The 14099-nt window shown below is 41.3% G+C and overlaps 1 long non-coding RNA gene across 1 annotated transcript in view; it reads left to right on the top strand.

The window, feature by feature from the left end:
* The window catches only part of LOC102385781, an 81122-nt gene extending 74275 nt beyond the window's left edge, over window positions 1–6847 (top strand). The window contains exon 3 of the long non-coding RNA XR_003095344.1: window positions 6010–6847. This is a non-coding gene — a long non-coding RNA (uncharacterized LOC102385781). The remainder of the gene's footprint in view (window positions 1–6009) is intronic.
* Window positions 6848–14099: the final 7252 nt, after the last annotated feature.

Raw genomic sequence — 14099 nt, 5'->3', positions numbered from 1 at the left:
ACTATAACCTGTTATCTCATTCCAGAGCTTTGTTTTTACTCAGATCTGTGCATACCTAGGACCCAAGCCTGCAAACACTTGCTCACACAAGTTGCTCTTGATGGGAGAAATCCCTTTAAAGGCAATGGGACTTCTTCCACTACATCCAGCAGTCAGTGCTTGTAGAATTGGATCCATAGTCAATGCCAAAGCACTTGTACATTCAAACACAGTATTTCTACGTGTTAATCTTTGACAATGTTAAGTAAGTTGTGGTAGGAAAGGTTTGTTTTTTTTCTCCTAAGATTGCCAGCCTTAATACAAAGTAAGAAATGAGAACAAAGTCATCAGGAATTTTTACGTATTTGAATATTTGGCCCCAGGACCTGTTATTACTATATCAGTTAGATTAAAGAGTGTGAGAGGAATGTTGCACCACAGAAGAAGACTGTTACCTGAGCAGAAGGCCTGGTTTTATTTTTTTTTAAATACTCTGTACTTGTATTTAATTTCCCATTTTGATAAACTGCATGGATAGTTTTAAACCAGAAAATTGTTGTTAAAACTATTTTTTTTTATCATTGTGCATGCAGGCTGACAACAGACATTACCTTTGTGCCACCATAGAAATGTTTATGGCAGCACAAAATTCAAACAAACAGATGCCCATGCACCTTGTCAGACCACAAATGCCCAGAGCTGCCCATGGTCTCCAGCTGCCCAGGGCAGGCATTCCCCCACATGATAGAAACAAACTGTAAATTGTGATTGAAAGCATACTTCATTAAGTTTATTAGCATAGTGTAAGCTATGCATAGGGTAAGGATCACAAATGCAGTTCATGAAATCACTCAGCAGCAACTGGAAAATGTTTCTATGAGTTGGAAAATTGGATTGAATGATGTATCATGAAAGATGGCAGTTATGTTGAAGTCTAGAAATGTGAGCTGTGTTGTGTTAAAACTTAATGAATTATGCTTTCAATTGCCATTTACAGTTTGCTTATATCCTGTGTACATCCAAAGTTATTAAAGTTTTAAGTTGCACAAGGACTTTATAAACACCCTGTACTTCTACACTGTATTTCTGTTGCTCCAGGGGACTGTTTCTCTTGAAAATGCCCTACCCTTTTGCTCCCACTCACACACCTGGAAATGAAATGGTGAACCACTGCTCTCAAGATCCTCTGTCTCCAGCATGCTTAAGAGACATAATTGGAATCAATCTCAGTGAGACTTCTCTGCCACATTTTTGGGGGGTTGGCTTATGCAAATGAAATGGGTAGAGAGGGGATGCGCTCAAGAATGATGCTCCTTTGAAGTGCCAGAGGCATGGTGTAGACAGGCCATAAGCTACACCATGTTAATCTCAGGTACAACCATTCCAGCCCCAGAACAGGCCAATCACTATAGCTGGCCTGTTCAAGTTGGCCTGCTACAAGTTATGAGCTGTTCTTCTAAGAGGCACAGCACAAGATGTCATCTTAAGTGACCATTGATGGCCTGGAAAGTGAAGTGGAGATGCACAAGACATGCACTCTAGTTCTTAAACAGAGAGTGTAATGGGAGAAAAGTATGTTTAAGAAGCCTGTTCCTGTGAGAGGAATTTTAAGTATTAGCACCAGGAGCTATTTCTGGGGAACATAAATACATATGAGGCCAATTATTACTGTATTGTACAGCCCAAACAGAACAGCAAACTATGTATTTGTTAAGAGTTGCCGTTTTCTTTCATTTGCTGATAACTGAGATGGTAGTGAGTAAGAGTTGGAGTACTGTTAAAATACATACCCTAAATATCTTTTTTTTTGCACTTGGGAGCTGTCTGTGAGAAAGTTACAGCCAGAATCTGAAGTGATCACTTGAATACTGTCCCTAACTTTTTGGGGGTTCCAGGGAATGTCACCTAGAATGGGCATGGCATGTTACATGTTGGTTGGATTTGCTTTTTTATTGTGAAGGGAAAGATTTAATTTGGTGAAGAGGGAAGATATGGAGTATTTTAAACAAAGGTGGAACTGAACAGCCCAGGGACTTTTTTTCCTTAGGCTTTAGGCACTGCTGGATTCACAGCAAGTTCCTCAACAGGCTGAGGCATGGCTCCAGGAATGAACTTCAGGCTGTAATGTTTTCCTACTCCTTTGTGAGGCAGTTCAGCAGATAACTCTTACATAAGGACTGGTTTTGGTTGGTGGGTTTGGGGTATTGTTGTTTTTGTACCTCTTCGTTTTGTGCATCTTTAAGGTATTTTTTAAGGGAAGTCGTTATTTTCCAATTAGATATTAGGCAAAAATATTCATGGAAACGTTCTTGTTCAGTAATCTGATTCCAAGAGAGAGATCCATCCTCAAAAAGGAGAAATTAAACTCCATGAGCTACATGCCAAATCATAACTCACCAACTAATCTTGAATTTTGAATATCACAAAGAAATACTCACATCAAGAAACCTAGGATCATTTAGTGAAATTATATGTCAAATGATTTTGAATAATGAAGGAACCAAAACAGGTTGTGAAATGCTCACAGGCAAATCACAAACAGAACAAGAGGCTAAATTTGTACAATGCATTATTCACCATAAATTGTTTACTCGGCTCTACCTACTTTATAGGTTGCATTGGAATTATGCCAGATTCCACTAGGATTGGGTCTTAGTAATTCAAGAAGAAACCTTGTTATTACTCATGATAAGAGGTTCCCAGTACTTCTCATGATGGAAAATCAAATGAAATTAGAATAGCCTTCAGTAGCCTAGCACTGAATTCCAATGTTGCTTTTAGGCATCTAGGTTCAAAACATCAAGTCACTTGAATCCTTTCACCAGAATTACCTGTAAACCAAACTGAAGGAGAAGAATCATATGTCAAATAGTAAAGACCATATAAAGAAAAATATAACTGGCAATGAGGTTACAAACACCGCTGAGATGGATGAGTCGCATCACAGAATGCCCAACAGGAGATTCCATAAAAGATTCATTTTGGAAATGCTAAGTGATTCGAAGAAGTACTGTGGAAAGAAAATAATTCACTGGAAAGAAAATAATTCTGTGCCTATACATTTAAAATGTTAATAGGCAGAGATATTAGTAAGAAAGGTATATGTATGGACTAGATCCTTGGCTAGTATTTATTGCCATCATCCCACTGGTTTCAGCAGAGCTTTGCTGCTTTCCATCTGCAGCCTGCTGCCCACTTAATGCAGGGGCGGGCAAAGATGGCCGTGGGCTGGATCCAGCTTGCGGAGGGACTTTGTCCTGCCTGCGGTGGATCCCTTTGTCCTGGCTGGCCCAGGTGCCGTCCAGCCCGTGGTATGTTCTGCTGCCCCCCTGGACATACAGCGGGTCTGGGGTGGCTCCACAGCTGGACTACCTTTCTAGGCAGCCCAGGCAGTGACAGTGTCTTCTGGCTGCTGCCTCCACTGGCCCCAGCCCCGTGGTACTGCTGGGGACCTGTGTGCACAGTCCTGACTCTGGCCACCCTGACTCTGGCCTGCTCCAGACTCACCCACCCATGCTGAGCAGCAGTGGCAGTGGTCAGGCAGCAGTTGCTGCTTGGCACAAGGAGAAAACAGCCCCTCCCCCTTGCCGCTGCCAGGCCCTTCTTGCGGTAGCTGTCTAGAGCCCACACCTAGGCTGGAGCCCACGCCTAGGCTGCAGCCCACGCCTAGGCTGCCCTGCAGCTCCTCTGCATTGCCACCACTGCCCTGCTAGGTGGCCTAGAAGTGGCAGTCTTGGCATTGGAGAGGTGCCACAGGGCAGCCCAGGTGCAAGCTCTGGGCGTCTGCAGTAAGTAGGGCCCAGGAAAGGTGAGGGAGAGGCGGCTGCTTTTCCCCCATACCTAGCAGCAGCTTCTGCCTGGCTGCCACCACTGCTAAGCTTGAGCGGGTGGTCTGGAGCAGATGTGGGGTGGACCAGGGTTGGAGGTGTTCATACAGGTTGCAGCTGGTCTACTGAGCCGGGGTGAGTCTGGTGCAGGCATGGGGCAGGCTGGGGTCAGGGCTGGGGCTGTGATGTTGGTGGTGACAGGGAGGAGCCGCAGGGCGCATGGGCTCTAGGCTGTTCTTGGGGGGGTTGCTGACCGGCCCATGGCAGCTCCCCAGAACTGCCTGTGTGGCCCACAGGCCCAAATAATTGCCTGCCCCTGACTTAGTGTCATTATTTCCTCAAAAATCCATTATGTTTAACTACATGGTGTTCCTGTAACTAGTTACAAACACATTATGTTAATTCTTAAAACACAGTGTAATAAGGTTAGTAGTTACAAAAATGGCCGTTTGTTTTATTTAAAAGGATGCTTCATTGTTAGGGTTAAACAATTTACTGTATCAGCCAAGAGTAATCTGCTCCTAGAATCAGACCTCTTGGTAATGGATATTTTCCAAACCTAGATTACATGCACCTGAAGAACATATGTGTTAAATAAGTTGAAATAGCCTTCTCATGAACTATGGCTAAAAACAGAATAGTAATAGCTGGTGCAAAAACTATGAAACTTCAGTGAGAGAGAGAGAAAGAGACTCACTGAAAAGACTTGATTCTGAAATGGTAAGTGGGCGTGAGGGACACATGAAGACAGAATTATTACCATGTCCAAGCTTTTCAAGTCCTGCAGAAGCAAAGAGTGTAATTTGTATCCATTTTCATTTACCAGTCATGCATTCTGAAGTGATGGAGTTTGGCAAGGATGTTTATGACTTGTTTAACAATTACTAAATGATCCTCACTATAAAAAAAAATCAAACACTCTTTGAAATAAATTCACCTTTCTCTCAGACATGACTGCTGTTTGATTATATTAAACTAAATGATGTTGTGAGACCAGTGTTGCCCTTGGAGAACTGTCATATACAGTATTTAATATTTATTGAATGAGCAAAGATTACGCTGACCTGGAAAACTGTAAGCAAAAAAACCCTAGGTGATTAGACAGATAAGCGTACCAGCATTTGATTTGGAGAGCTCCAATCTGACATCCAGCGGAGATTTACTCCTGCCACCCAAATGGTTCATTGAAGATATTTACTGTACTTACAGCAGTAATTGCTGAAACTGCAGTCTTAAGGCTACAAGTAATGAGATTTGGAATCAGTAAGATAGCTTATAGTGGTTCACTTTAAAGAAAAGGTTTTACACATTTTTCAACAAATTTAAAATGAAATTCACTCATATTGCAATTTTTTGGAAAATGACAGCATTCCAAAATTCGAATTTCATTAGCTGACAAATGTTAGCAGTGTATTTGGCAACACATACATTTCATATCCACAAGGATAGTAGAAGCAAATTATGTTTATTAATTATATTAGAGATAATTTACCTTCTGTTACTAATTAAAGCAATTTTAATATAAAAACTATGCCACCACATTTCCATTGTGTCAACTGTTTATTTTAAAATATATATTCCCTCTCCATATACTTAGATTAAATAGTTTGCATATTGCAATGTTTAAAAGTATTTTACATTTGAGGTTGCTAAAATTAAAAATATATTGCATTAGCATATTGAAGTCTACTCATTAAAAAATCAGGCACGTATCATCTTTACAACATAAAAAAGTGTGTGAAGCATTTATACACTTTTTGCTGTCAAAAGATGTTTGACAATAATCATATGATAATGAAATGTATAATTAATAATAAAAATGCCAACATCTGTTAGCTTGTTATTACAGACTGATTCTGAGTGTACTATTTGGAATATGTCATCATTAACTTAATTTATATTAAAATCCCTTAAATACAATCTGCTTTCATTAGTGGCTAATTTAGGCTGGCACATGGTGTACAGAGGAGGTTCTGTTTTTTTTAATTTGTCTATAACTGAATTTCACAAATGGTTTTAAAACTGTTAAAATAATCCAAATGTCCTACCAGCAGATGGATCTGATTTGCTAGCTGCATTGGTCTCAGCTGTGATTGATTTGCCTTCCTTGTCTGAACTGGTATCACCTGTTCACTCTACATGGGTATTGTCTGTCTCCTGACGTCTTTCTGACCATTAACCTGTTTATTTGCTCTATCTACAGCCTCAGTGCCAAAGAACAATGCATTGAGAAGCCGGTACAGCTCACAGCTGCAGCACAAATCCCCTTGAACATACAGAGCTAATTTACACAGGCATACAATGCATGCCCATAAACCTGAGACACAGTTCTGCTCCTTAATAAAGGGAAATGCACAGCCATGGTCCTGAAGTCAGATTTCCATAAGGCTTGACAACAAACCAGATGTCTTCACTAAATGAAAAGCATATCCTCTTTTTTTCCTTTTTAAGTTTAACAAGAGAAATATTGGACACCAGGGATGATTCGTTGTATGACGAACAAACAGGGGCTATAGCAAAGGAGAAATTCCCATGCACATACTATCATGCCATCTGCAGGGAAGATACTACATATGGGAGTAAGGAAGAGGAAACACAGAAAAGAAACCTATAAAGCAAGTCTGCCTCTCTTTTAACATGCAAATTAAAGTCATTCTGTAGTAGTCTAAAAACACTCTAGGGATTTGCAGTGGCCATCTGAAAGCTGCTAAGCTTCACAATAACATGACCCTGTGAAAACATCTGGCTTTAGATGAAGATCTCACAGAAACATCCCATTCTGTCAGCCTCAGCTGAATTTGGAAGTGTTTTGTCACTTTTGTGTTTGGAGTCTGTTGGTGGTGTATGCCCCTATAGTCCTTCCCTGAAAAGCTATTCAGGTCTATTGAAAATAACAGGATCAACAGCATGGCATATAGAGCCAATCCATTAGGCTTCCTCTGACCCCATCTTTAAATATTCAGGATAAATGCTATTTGTTTGTTTTGTTTCTATCCATGAAAGTATTGGAGTGTTTCTTATCAGCAATGCATATAGCAAGGATGGATTTTGTTTTACCATACATAAAGCTGTCCACTAAAAGGGTCAGATGCTGTACTGATGCCTGTGTAGGAGGGAAAGGATATGAGTTGTCATAAGAGCTGCAGGCTGAGAACTTGCAATTTTCAGCTTTTCGGGTTTTTTTGTTTCTTTTCTTTTGAATAAATGAGCATAACACATCATCACTTCAGAGCAAATCTTAGTGACTGCAAGAGGAAAACAGCCAGTAGTATGTGTTTGTTGTTATCATATGTAATGCATAAGCCAGAATTAACAGGTCATAAATATGTACTAATCCTCTATAACAAAAATAGGAAATCCAATATTATTTCTAACCACAGAAATAAACCATCTTTCTTCAACTTACAGTGACATGGTTAAAGAATATGGAAACCACAAATTCTTGTTTGGATTTAATTGAAAGCACATAAGCAATGCCATTGTGAAATGGAATCATGTAATCATTCAAATAATTTGAGAATGGCATCTACAGCGGGTTTTTTATTATTTATATGTCCTCATTTGAATGTAATTTGTTCATATGAAGCTTTGGAAACAATTTCTGTTGACTCCAGTGGGAGTTGTGTGCCCATAGCATGACCCAAAAAGCGTGACCCAAATATGTTTTTAAAAGCTTCTGTAAACTTACAAAAAAACCACTCCAGAATGCAATGCAGTAAGAAAACCCCTCAGCAGTTTTGTTTCTTTTTGGACTGTTTCTTTTTTGCATAAGTTGTAAGAGGTAGTTTGTTAAAATAACTTTGTCAGGCAGCTAATACTGTATAATTCGCAGGTAGGGGAGTTTCCGAGTTGGGGCCAGTACAGATTTGTTATTCCTCTGTTTAAAAAAAGCAAACCAAAAACAGTAATTCAGTCCTGGATATAAATACCAAAGGGCTTGATCTAATGTTCATTGAAGCCAGTGAAACAGTTGTCATTGACTTCAGTAAACTTTGGAGTAGGCCCTTTATAAGGCAAACAATAAGATCATATTTTTACTTTGAAAACTGTTTTTTACTCTAATAAAAAAGCTAAATGGATAGATCAATGGTGACATGTTGGCATAGTGTCACAAACCCATCCATGGGGCACATGGGAGCCCCCGTGTCCTGCTGCCTGTCCTGAGGAACAGATTATGGTTTACCCTGGGAGAACTCCTTATCTCCACAAGCCTCCACTTCGCTGCCCTTTACTGGACCGCACAGCTGTACCAGGGGAATCTCTGCCAGTGCCAGGTGGCTTCCCTTTGGGTTGTAAAAGAAATTTTAGGTCTCCCTTTTCATAGAATGGGATAGCCTAGAATATCACTCTCCCAGAGACCACACTTTACCACAGGCAATCAGTAAGGAGGCAAAACAAAAAAAGGATTTGTTATCTAGAAGAAAAAAAAATATCAGGAAAACTGACCATAAATTGAAGACAACAAAAAAGCCAAGATAAGTTTCTTTCTTTCTCATCTGGCTACAACCTAAACTCCTACGAGTGTTTCTAGAAGTCAGACTCCCTATCAGATCCTGCCATCCCTGGCTGCCGGGGACCTGGTCAGCCTAAAGCCAAAGACCCTTTCAAGTCCAAGATAGTTCCCTGAATACTTCCAAGTCAGCCCCCGACCTAAGCATTTTCCCACTTGCTTGCTCATGGGCATGTCTACATGAGAAGCATGTTGCACAGTAGCCTAATAACTCTGCACAGTAGCATGCCAGGCAAAAACTGTGCTAATATGCTACGTCACAGTAGTATTAAACTACTGTGCAGTAAGCATCATAAAAAACCGTGTACCTATGCTACTGCGTTGTAGCGCAAGTTACTGCGCATTTAGTTAGTACTTCATTAAGCAAGTACTAAATTAAATGTGCAGTAACTACTATGCATCAACGAATGTGTAGACACATCCCGTGAATCCTAGAATCCTCTACCAGTTTCTTTCCTGCTGGGGGCAGCTGCAATTCCTCTAGCTCACAGGTGCTCAACCTCCAACCTACAGGCCAAATGTGGCCTGCAGAGCCATGGTATCTGGCCCGCGAGCCTCCCCATGATTTGGGAAATTTGGTGGCAAAGGAGGAGTAACAGTTAACACAGCCATCCTCCCCTGCTGCCAAAACCCAAATGGCAAGCCCTGCTTAGCAACTTGGAGACTGTACTATGTGCCCCGCACCATCCTGATGCTGAATCGGGGCCAGGCCATGCCTCCTCCCCTCCCATGGAGCCAAGGTGTGGCTGGGTCAAGCGCCCTGTCCCCCCCCCCTCCACAGGGCCATGTTGAAGCTGCTTCAATCCCCTTTTCTCCCTAAGGTTGGGACTAGGCTGCCCTCCCTCCCCCACTCTGCCTGGCTGGATAAGGTCCCACCATGACCACCTTAGGCACCAGATTGGGACTACCAACTAGGTCCAGCCTTTCATCCCTTTTTCCCACATCTTAGTTTAGCTAATAAACTCTGGGGAGGGACTGTTTTCCTTATTGTGTATGTATAGAGTTTAGCACACTGGTTCCCCATCCACTAATTAGTATCCCTCTGAGTTACTTCAACAGCAGTAACAATAAATGTGTTAGTAAAAGTGAGGCTTCTAGCAAACTGGTTGGAAGCCTAACAAGTTCAACCTCCTAGTAATGGTGACCTCTTGTAATTAATGTCCTAGCAACATATACTTCACTGCACAGTGTTCACCCCAGTTTGAAATGTTTTGTTTAAGATTTGAGCACTTTTTAATCTTTTAAATAAAACTGAAGGATGCTGCAAAACAGAAAAATCACATTTAATAAAGCATGGCTCACTCTTATGAATTTTTTGTTGGATTTTTTTCAACACAATTTAGTGGAACAGAACTTTAAAATGTTTGATATACTTTCATTGTCCACTGAAGAGGATTTTGACAGAAACGTTCTGCCCAGCTCTACTAGAGATGTATGCACTCTAACAGATTTCACACCATGTGCACCATAGAGAGCAGTAGTGCACATCCACATGTTGCCTTTGTGGGGTCAGGCCAACTCTCAGGATCTCAATATTGCACTGTTAGACAGGAGGGTGTGACACAATTGCACATATACAAACACACAAATCAGTTAGGTGCATACACATGCACACTACCAGCTCAGGAACATACACATCCAAACCAGCCTAGGCACATGCATACCTATCACCAATTCAAGCACATACACTATACACCCCAGAAGTTAGACACAGATCACTAATTCATTTATCATGCACACAATGCCATATATATATGCCACACACACACACACACACACTCACTCACTCACGCTAGCAACTCAGATACACACACGTTCAAAATAACTAGTTTAGGTTCATGCACACCTATCACCAGTTTAAGCCCATACACGCTACACACACCAAATTTAGACAGAATCAGTTACCAACACCTGCACATCCAATACACATACATGGATTACTAATTCATATACCACACACATATACAATGATATCTATATATGTATATGTATGTGTATTCACTAATTTACATACATACCACCCACCTACACATACACACAGGTGAGTTCCTAAGTTGGGTGTTGTGATATGTATGTATGCATGTGCTTGGTGTACTTGGGATACCTGGAGAAAGGTTAAGGTAAGAAAGTAGAAGTGTAGGGAGTTAAAGTTACTGGAAATTAAAGTCACTGGGACTGGGATTAGAACCAGTAGATTAGAGGGGCCTGGGCTGAAGAACTGAGGCTTGGGGGTAACTTTAGGTTAATTGATCTTAATAGATTAAAAGACAATGCCCAAAGCCTGCAGAACAGGGAAGCATGCCAGCACAGAGTCTGGGATTGGAGCCAGAGCTATGGGGGAGCTGAAAAGGTAGATGGGGACAGGGAAAATGGGACTAAGGGAAAGTGTGGGTGCTAAAGAGGGGCTCTTGGTGTGGGGAGCCAGAGGATGGCTCCAGGGCAGCTAGAGAAGTTGCAGGGAGCAGCTGTAGGTGCTGGAAGCTGGAGAAAGGCTCCAGCTGCTGGAGAAAACTGCAGGACAGCTAAGAGGAGCTGGAAAGCTGTGGGGAGGGGAAGGGGGAGGTTTACAGAAGGTGCGGGGGAAGCCTGAAAACAAAGAGGCGGACAGCAGAACATCACAAGAAAAGGGGCAGGGCAGCAGAAAAGCAGAGAAAGGCAGCAGAAAGTAACAGGGAAAAGGTAGTAGAAGTAAGGGAGGCTGAGAGGTGACAGAAAAGGGGAGATAGAATTGGGAGGAGATCGTGAAACTAGTGGAGAGGGGTTGGGGCTAGAGCTGAGAGAAAGAGAGAATGAGGCTGGAATTTAAGATAAGGAAGGGACTGGGATTCAGTAAAACATGACCCAACTCCGGGTTGCAAATGACAGTGGTTTTATTGAACAGGGGAGATGGTGACACAATGTCAAATTGATTCCCTTGCACCCACACACACACGCACAAAATGGCAGCAGGGGTTAAAGAGGCTTGATGCAGGGGCTGAAATCCACTGAAGTCCAGGAGGAGAGAGAGAGAATGAGAGAGAGAGAGTCCAAATCGTAGGAGGAGGTGTGCAGGTAATATCTACCTATCCAGGCTGCAAAAGGGTCCTTGTCCAGGAAATGTCCAGAGGGGGGTCGCCGGGAGGGCCTCTGGGTGGATAGGTGGTGTGGCATGGTGCTGGTCCAGATGGAAATGGTGTTCCCACTGGGTCTGTCTTCACTGCCCCTTTTTATAGGGGCAGACCTTGTGTGACCCTACTGACAGGCGGCATGCCCATGCAAGGGTCAGCCCCTGGCGTACTGAGCATGTGAGCTCAAGCAGGGATGTGCAGTTTCAGGTGTCTGCAGTGGTGAGAGTTGCTGGTTTTGCAGGGTCTTTTGGATTTCAAATGCTGCTCTTGTCTCTGTTCCTGGGTGAGGACCATGGTTCCTGGATGAATCAATGCAAGGTGATGGCCCAGTCGTTACAGGCCATTCAGTAGAGGCCTGCTACCATTGTATTTCAATCATTCCCAATCATTCTCATTCATCCAGGAATCAATTTACATGGGAGGGGTTCATGACTCATACAGTTGCAACATGGGATGCCCAGGCAGAGGACAGAAGATGGAGGCTTGACATATAAAATGGAAACTTGACATGACTTTGGTTCACTTACAAACACAGGCCTAAACCATACAATATCCCTATGAAACAATAAAAATCAATATGAAAATGATGATAATACAATATACAACAGTAAGAATCAATCCAAACCTAATAATAATACAATATAAAATGGTGGATATCCAAAACCAAAAACTTGCTACCAAAATAAAAATGTTTAAAGCTTATCTTAAGTCTGAGCTCACTTATACTTATCTATAGGGAATAGAGAGGGAGAGAAAAGCTCAGAAATGGTTGGGGAAGGGGAGGGAATGCATTTTAAAATAAATACCAAAAAAAAAAAGAAAAAACTGGGGGTTTTGCTACACACACAGTTATCAGATATGCACAAATGTATTAACCTATAGGCAGAAACTAACCAATACTTTGCCTGAGCCATGTCCTGGACCAGCAAAGTCAGTGGCAGAACACCTAGGAAACTTAGGATAAGAAGGGGTCTTAGAAGTCATCTAGTTCAAGCTGGATGCTGTAGTTCCCATGCAGATGTCTAGCCAGCTTCTTCTTGAAAATCTCCAGTGAAGGAGACTATAATTTTCTGAGGCAGCTTGTGTCCATTATCCCGTGGTTCTGAGAGAGGAAGGTTTTATTTTTATAGGACTTACTCTAAATGTGCTATGCTGTAAATTAAACTCATCGCCTCATGTCCTGTTTTCTGTGGTAAGGAGAAAATACTTGCCCTGCCCTCCTCTTTATGGCCACCTTCCAAGTGTTCGGGAGCTTCCGACATGCCCTTAATTTCCTTTTCTCCACGTTAAACACACCTAGTTCTTCCAACCTTTCTTCATATGGCTGTACTCCAGTTCCTTTCTCCTTGCTTCATTGCTGCTTACTTCTGGATCTTCTCCAGTCTTCCTACATCCTTCTTAAAATGCAGTGCCCAGAACTGGACACAATACTCAAAGCACCTATTCAGCTTTGATGGGAATAAGCCTTTTGAAAGCAGAAATAAGGAAGGATAAAATCTTCCAAGTATTCTTCAGAAGCTAAACATTATGAAACATATTAATAATATTCCTACTAGATCCATATAAAATTTTAAGATGAATAGAAGATTGCAACACAAATATAGCATTCCCACTGGTCCATGTATGTGATTTATCTCATATAGGTAAGAAGTATGCATATTTTAATAATATATGTTTTCCTGGAATGAAAACCATCTTTTATATTCCTCTCCATAAGACAGAGACACAATGTATGACTGCAGTCTAGCTTGCTTCTTTCTTCAAGTGGAGAATCATTTTACTTCTGCTATACATCATTTGGATAGTTACTTCTAAGAATTAAATTAAAAGTAGACAAAAGGATATTTAATTGTATTTTTTTTCTCTTTGTGCCAATGTTTATAATGCAGCTGTAATGTTATGTGCTTACAAATGTAAAGGTTCATAGTCCAGGTCCATCATCCTTTGCAAGTATATGAAAAAACATCCAGAAAGTTTGGGAAACTTTTTTAACAGCTGAAGACCCATCATATGGGAGATTGCAACCAATATATCATGCACCATTTGTGGCTAATTTGCAAGCCAAGTCAAAGCTCCAGATTTCAGTGTCCTGGCTGTTACAAACTGCTCATGTAATTGCTTTACTGTTCCTTTCCAACTCTTCTTTGCTGATTTAAGATTTGTTGTTCTCAGCTTTCATTTCTGACAAAAAAAATACTAGTATGAGGGGACTGAACTGAAAACTTACATTTCCAAATACAATTCCTACTATTTCAGGTTTTACAAGGAAATAAATACTAAGGTGAGCTGTGCAAAGTAAACAAACTAGCCTCCTGGTAAGAAATGTGCATGGCCTATCAGATACTGCACTTATTCTAGTTTACAGGTATGAAAACAAAAGGGCACTTTTGAATTCTACAGCTTTAATTCTCATATGGTAATTTCAGACTACTCCAGTGGAATAAAAGGTTACCAATGAATAGCCTGATGGATAAGAATTGAATTTTGCTTGCAGAGCCCTTCATATTTCTTTTTTCAAACTCATAACCCATGGAGATGATCCTGTTTCTCCTATTAAAATTTACACAGCATTAAAATGAAATGCCCCTAAAATTTCTCCTCTAGAATAGTGATTTTCAACCAGGAGGCAGAAGCATCCTGCAGTACTGTGAGATCCTTTCAAGGGTGCTCTGAGGC

This window comes from Alligator sinensis, unplaced genomic scaffold (assembly GCF_000455745.1).
Source record: "Alligator sinensis unplaced genomic scaffold, ASM45574v1 scaffold814_1, whole genome shotgun sequence".
In the NCBI taxonomy this organism is placed as follows: Eukaryota; Metazoa; Chordata; order Crocodylia; family Alligatoridae; genus Alligator; species Alligator sinensis.
This window is presented reverse-complemented; position numbering and strand designations above follow the sequence as displayed.